Genomic DNA, 7,491 nt, shown 5'->3' on the forward strand with positions numbered 1-7,491 from the left:
CAGACATGGGACTCCTGGCCCAAAGACACATTTCCAATTGACTTTCTAGAAAGTGCCTCTGTTTCAGTCAATTGGTTTTAAATCAGATTACACTCCACAAATGGGTTAAGAGAAAAATGATCAATGCACCTTGGGCAAATCTCAAACTCTTGCTGAACTTGAGCGACCCCAGGGCGCAGGACCTGGAGGATCCGGGCTGCAGGGTAAAGTCCAAGGAAGCGCAGGTGACAAGGTCAAGGGCCCTGTGTGGGTGTGGGCCTGGGAGTGTGTGTCACTCGGGTCCACGCTCATGCACACACCCACATACCCTCACTCCCTCTCTGCAACCTTAGCCACCAGAAACCTCTGTGGAGCCTGTGAGCTCTGATGCATCCAGTCCCAGCACCAAGCAAGTCTGAGAAAGTTTCCCCAGACTGACTCCTGCCAGCACAGACAGAAGGCAGGACCAGGAGGATCGTGGCTGGAGGGTGAGTCCAGGGATGCGAGGGTTGCACACCAAGGACCCTGTGTGGGTGCAGGTGTGTGTCGCTTGGGTTCATGCTCATGCACACACCCACAAGCCCACACTTCTTCTCTGCACCCTAGGCCACCAGGAACCTCGCAGATTTCATTCTGCTCGCCAGTCTCTGCCCATTTGGTCTAGCCTTCCTTAGGACCCTGGCTCTGTATATAAATAGATACCCATGTAGATGCCTAGCAGCTAGCAAGTCCTTTTAACCTCTGTTAAGATGTATCCTGGTTTCAAAATCTTAACATTTGAAGAAAGGTATATGCGTACAAATGGAGGAAATCCAGTACTTTGAGTACAATTGAGGACTACTGCAGAAGTGTTTGTAACAGGCAATTTTGGAAAAACAGAACAAAACTCAAATACATCCTCTGTCTCACCCCACCCCTGTCATTTGAGCAGGTAGATAGCTCCACGGTGACCAGGTCCAGTGTATCTGGGCCCCCCAAATCAGTCTAGCTCCCTGGAAAGGAAGCCGATCCAACTTTTTGTGTGAGGAGAACATCATTAACCACTACACTATGAAAACATAGTGAATCCAACTTTTTGAAGTTTGTGGGGAAAGGGTATGTGTTAATGGGCATCTCTTTTTTTCAGCTGTGACTGGTGCAGAGCAAGGGGCTGTATTCTACCAATTGGAGCATGTAGGAAATAGCCTGCTTCTGAATATATAAAAAGTAAATGTCTTGTTACCAAAGTGGAGAAATTTATGAAATGGTTAATGACAGAGTTGCTTCTTTTAGAGGATATACCTCACTACTCCCAGACATGCCTTCCTCGGACTGACAACAGGCAGGGTGGCCTCCTACTCACCAGATCCGCCTCGGAAGCTGGTAGGACCGGAGATGGGGGTGTAAGAGCACTCGCTGTTGAGGCTTTCAGCTCCAGGGGGTGTGTGTTTGGAGGAGGACTGGTAACAGATTTTGTTCTTTTCCAGCCTTCTACAGGCAAACCATATTCCCAAGCAAAACAATCATTCTTCAAAAGATGCCCAACATTCACGTCGGCCTGCAGAGTGGAAGTAGGTCTTCTCCAAATTCCCAAGGAGAAGTGTCCTAGGGCAGGTTTGCTGCTCCTGATCAACCAACTCAGCATTTCCTGGCCACACCTCTCAGAGCGGGTTCTGGTCACCGCAAAAGGAGAGATTCCCCGAACCGACTTTCAGCAAACCTAGGTTAGGCTACATCTTGTAGGAGGTGGCTTCAGTGCTGGGGCAGCGGTGGCCAGGTCCTCACTCCAGACTTCAGGGAGTAGGGGACACGTACCCTACTGTCCCTCGGGCCACCCGTTGTAGTATTGGATTAAGGATTGGGATGCTGGTCTTTGACCTTTCGCTACCCGACTCAAGGAATTAGAATGGGCAATCAAAATCCAAATATGATCTTAAGACACCTCTAGGATGTCTCCTCAGCAATCTGGCTACTTCTGTAATGTGGCATGGCCTAAGTGGGTTCTGATGTCCCAAAAAAGGGATTTAAACATCCTCGCAGACCTCAGTAATTTCTGCCAGAAAGCTGGGAAGTGGCCCAGGGTTCCATATGACCAGGCTCCCACCCCTCCCTCTGCTCCTTTTTTTCTTTCTGTCTCTTTGGACCCAGCCACTCCATTATTTCCACCCCTTTCACTCCCACTGCCCACTTTCTGCTCCCTCCCTTCCCTCTTCACCGAAGCTGATGCTCTCCCAGCCACCCCTTCACTGTGGCTGCTGCTTTCTGCTCCCTTTCTTCCCTTCTGCGTCTGCTTTACCCACTACCCCTTGTCCACCCATGGCTGCTGCTGCTGCAGGTGGCACCATCGCCAAGTCAGGCCACTGCACAGCATGAGAACCACCCGCCCACCATCCCACCAGCCGCTCCAAACAGCTAAGTGAGATTTCTGTTTTGGGTTGCTCTTCCCTTGTGTATTTTGAGCAGCCTGCACCATGTTGGCTGCGTGGAGCTGTCGCCATCTTAGTGTGGCATGTCCCGCCACATGGACTCCCATTCCTATGGGGTCACCACCATCTTAGAGTGACAAGCCCCGCCCCTCTCTGACCACATGGGCTGCTGTGGTGGCCGCCATTTTAATTTTAATTTAATTTTATTTTATGATTTTTTACAGAGAGGAAGGGAGAGGGAGAGAGAGTTAGAAACGTGGATGAAAGAGAAACATCGACCAGCTGCCTCTTGCACACCCCCTACCGGGGATGTGCCCACAACCAATGTACATGCCTTTGATGGGAATTGAACCTGGGACCTTTCAGTCCACAAACCTACACTCTACCACTGAGCGAAACCGGTTTCAGCATGGCCGCCGTTTTAAACTATCAAGTCCTGCCTCTGTGGGTCTGTCCTGGTGTGGCCAACCGCTGGCCCATGGCCCGCCTCCTGCTTTGCCAGCCCCCTCCCCTAATGCCTTCTCAGACCCAGGTGCGAGATCCATACACAGCACTTAAGGTTTTAATGCCTGTGAGGAGCAGGCAGAGAAAGCCTGCCTTTGACAGAAGGTGTACCTGCAAACTCAAGCCTTGGTAGTAGCCTTGAGGTTGAAGGCAGCCATCCATGGTCCAAGGGGAATTGTGTGTTGGGGGTGCAGCAAGAGGATGAACGCCACCTGGAGAATGCTTCAAGTGCAGAAATGAAGGCCACTGGGCTTCATTTCTGCACTTGAAGCATTTGGCCTCCAACCAAGCCCTGCCCAGCATGCAGCCAAAACTGCCCCTGGAAAAGTGACAAGCCCTCTGCCTCTTAGCATAGATAAACCGTCCTTCCAGTTCATGACCCGCCGCTGGCTATGCTGGAACTGGCTGAAGACCGAAGATGCCAGCACTCAATGACCCCAACACCCTCGCCGAGCCCAAGGTAATGCTCAAGGTAGCAGGTAAGCAGATCTCCTTCCTGATCCATGCGGGGGCTACCTTCTCTATCCTGTCCTCCTTTTCCAGGCCACTGTTTCCTTCCACAATCTCGATCTCGGTCATGGATATTGACGGCAAAAATGCTCTGGCCTTAGCACCTTCTCACCACGCCCTCTCCCCCTCTCCACCCTCCCTAGAGAACAACTTTCTTGCTGGAACAGTCTTATTAGAAACTCAGTTTTGAACTCAGGCAATTAGAAGCCTGTTCTCTCCTCCCCCTGCATTTTCTAAATATTTTAAATAGCATACAATAATGGAGAAAAGGAAGAAAGAAAGAAGTTCTAAAGTTAACTGTTGACAAGAATTGTAAAAAGACCCACTCACCTGGGCTGTTCTGCCCCAGCGGTTCAGAGACAGTCCTCATCCAAACCCCTTTGGCAAGGCCTTACTCAGAGACCTCTGACAATGCTCATTAGAACACAGCACTCTTCTCCAGTATGTAGTTGATCTCCTTCCTGGACACATCTCAGAGGCATACAGCTGGCCACCACTGGTAGGATTCTTCTATCATTGGGTTCCAAATTTTGCTCTCCTAGCTAAGCCCTTATATCAGGTCTCCTCACTCTCCCTCATTCGCCAAGCTTTTTCTAACTTTCTAACTCCAAGATACCCTTCTGATTCTCTCTCTCTCTCTCTCTCTCTCTCTCTCTCTCTCTCTCTCTCTCTCTCTCTCTCTCTCCATCTCTCTCTTTCTCTTCCAGACATCTATCTCTAAGCCTTTCCAACTATTTATTGATGAAAGGCAAGGAATAGTTATGGGAGTCCTCACCCAGTCCCTAGGGCCAGCCTTCACCCCTGTAGCCTTCCTGTCCAGACAGCTTGATCCCATGGTTTGGGGATGGCAGCCTTGCCTCTGGGTTCTGGCGGCAGCTTCTATTCTCATCAAGAAGGCTCAGAAGATTTGCCTTCAGCAACCCTTACAGGTCTTCTCCACCCATAGACTACAGGATCTTCTGTCACACCAATCCTCATCTTTCTGGACTGGAAGTGGGTCTTCTCCATTGACCTTTCCCCACTACAACTTTATCTTTTATTTATTTATATATGTAATAATTTATCTTTTTATTAATGCCCTATTGAACTGCCTAAAACATATAGTACGTTGTTAATTATAAATGATTACAACAGCATTTGATTTTCTTTTTAATTAAATTTATTTGGGGATTACAAAGGTTTCAAGAGTACAATTCTATGATACATCACCTACATATTGCATTGTGTGCCCATCGCCAAAAATCAAATCTTTCATAACCATATATTTGACCCACTTAAGAATATCCATTCTTGTTTTTCTGCTGAGAAATTTGACTCCAGATTTAAAGAAACAATGAGGACACTTGTTAAAAATGTTCATGTTTTCTTGGAATGCAGTGAATTCCAAATAATGAAGCTAATGAAACAGTCTGAAATCATCAAGAATATAACATTTCACCCTGACAAGTTTGGCTCAGTGGATAGAGCGTCGACCTGTGGATTGAGGGTTCCTGGGTTCGATTCTGGTCAAGGGCATGTACCTTGGTTGCAGGCGCATCCACAATGGGGAGCATGCAAGAGGCAACTGATCGATGTTTCTCTCTCATCAATGTTTCTAACTCTATATTCTTCTCCCTTCCTCTCTGTAAAAACATAAATAAAAAATATATTTACAAAAGAATATAACATTTCATTTTTATGGCCTCTTTACTAGCTCAGAAATGTTTTTTACTATTAACTTTAATTTTACTGTTTTGAATTAACCTTTTCTCAATTATACCTGTAAATACTAAATCTCCTTAATTTTAGATAGCTCTCAACTTTTTCAGAAAGAATTGGGCCTCTTTATATTTGTGCATTTCTATAGAATACTTTTATGTGATCTATATAGATATCCTCAGAGATAAACAGTATACAACCACATAGTAATTATAGGCTACTCAGGGGCCATACAAAATGATAGTGTTATGGAGGAAGCTGAACTATGTAATTAGTATGAAGAACCAGGCTTGGAAATACCTTCAGGGTGAAATGCTGGTAGTCACAAATGCTTTGCTGGTCTGGACATCAATCCAACATTAATAGCATAAGATGGGGGCCAGGAAAAAAAAAAAAACTTACTGTATGAGGATTTAATTTTAGGGACGATGACACTATCTTTAGAAGGGTATATAAATTTAAATATTGATTTGATTACATATGCAAATTATTTGAATAGTTGCTCACTTCTTCCTATCAGAGCAATTTTAAAGTAGAACTTTCTAGCCATACTTTAATGTTGAAAAACTGAAAAGTATGTGATATGTGCCAAAGAAAAAGATCTATATACTCATGATTATAAATGTAGACTTAATCTTGATGGGAGGATATATCATTGGTCATCCCGGCACTTTTGTGAATACTATTCCTCAATTCTGAAGTGTTGAAATTATTTCCCTAAATAACCCAAGTCTTTTATCCATAGATAAAAGAAAATGTATTAGAGCTTAAAATGGTTCACAGAACTGGAAACACTGTGACTGACTTACCCCAGGCTACAATTTAACACCAAATCTGACTTTAAGTATACATTGTGTCTGTTGTAAAACATACTTGTTGATAAGAAAAAATGCATGACCCAGAGGGCAAGAGTGCATATGTTATCATGGTTACAGGTAAAAACATCTTATTATATTTACAACTTGGTTAATAAAAAGGGAAATTTGAAGAAGTGTTTTTCAAAATTGAAGGAAAAATCTAGCCAATACCTTACATTCAATAAATTGATTTTCCTTATCACTAATGAAAATCTGGGAATATTGTATAGTTTAGAAATAGACATATATACTGTAGATAAAGAAAAAGAAACACTAGATACTATTTTAAATAAAAACTAAAGTTGCTTTTAGATACCTAAAAAAAATTGACAAACTAATTTTATCTGCTGTTTACTAAAAATCTAACCATTTGTCTCAGTTCTTATCATTCCTGTAATTAGTTTGACATGCTTGTTTTGCTTATCTATCAAAGTTGCTCGTTGCATCTGACATCTATTGTACATCATCCTCATTCCCAACTATTTCTTTTTAAAAATATATATGATTTTCTACAGAGAGAAACAGACAGTTAGAAACATTAATGAGAGAGAAACATCGGTCAGCTGCCTCCTGCATACCCCTCACTGGGGACATGCCCGCAATCAAGGTACATGCTCTTGACCGGAATCGAACCTGCGACCCTTCAGTTCACAGGCCAATGCTCTATCCACTGAGCAAAATGGGTTTTGGCCCACATATTTCTGTTTGCTTTTCTGGTGGAATTCTACAGAATATTATGTTTCCTTTTGTAATGAATAAAAACAAACTATTTCTTTTAAAAATTGTCTTTTCTTAACACTTCTATTCTAAGTATACTTTATTTGGTAAAGTATTTACATGTTTATTTCTAGTCTCTTGTAGTTCTGAGTTAGTAAATGCTGAAGTCAGAATATACAGGGGTGGGCAAAAGTATGTTTACGGTTGTGAGTGTGGGAAACAGAGTTTATTCTTATATTGGTATTTATGTATTAGTTATTATATATACTTTTATTATTTATTAGCATACTTTTACCCACTTTTGTATTGGACGGTATCTCTACACCTATAACTGGTTCAAATATTTTAATTACTTTAACCAGAAAATTCTGATAATTCACTCTCTTTCCCCAGGTACACGAATACTTATAAGCACACACACATGTACATATACATCAGTGTACACATTTGCACAAACACACTATTTTGCCTAAAAGGCCAAATCAATAATTGGTGTAATTTGGAAAGCACCATAGAAGAAATTTTAAGATCGAGATAAAGCTATGAATTGTGGGTTGGCAAATAGTAACTTCATTTAAGCCTCTCCCTACTTTCTGAATATTATCCTCCATTTTAACAATAGAAAACAAACCATTTACTAATAATAGGCAGAAGAGAATAGTCTATGTGTTTTCAATAGCTCAATGAACAAATAAGTACTGCAAAACTTCTATGATCTCAATTCTGTGATAAATGCTAGTACTTAAATGAATTTTTAAAGTTAATCAGTTTTATCCATTATAAAATAAACTAGAGGCCCCGTGCGTGAAATTCATGCACTA

Source organism: Pipistrellus kuhlii, unplaced genomic scaffold (genome assembly GCF_014108245.1).
Source record: "Pipistrellus kuhlii isolate mPipKuh1 unplaced genomic scaffold, mPipKuh1.p scaffold_m20_p_76, whole genome shotgun sequence".
Classification (NCBI taxonomy): domain Eukaryota; kingdom Metazoa; phylum Chordata; class Mammalia; order Chiroptera; family Vespertilionidae; genus Pipistrellus; species Pipistrellus kuhlii.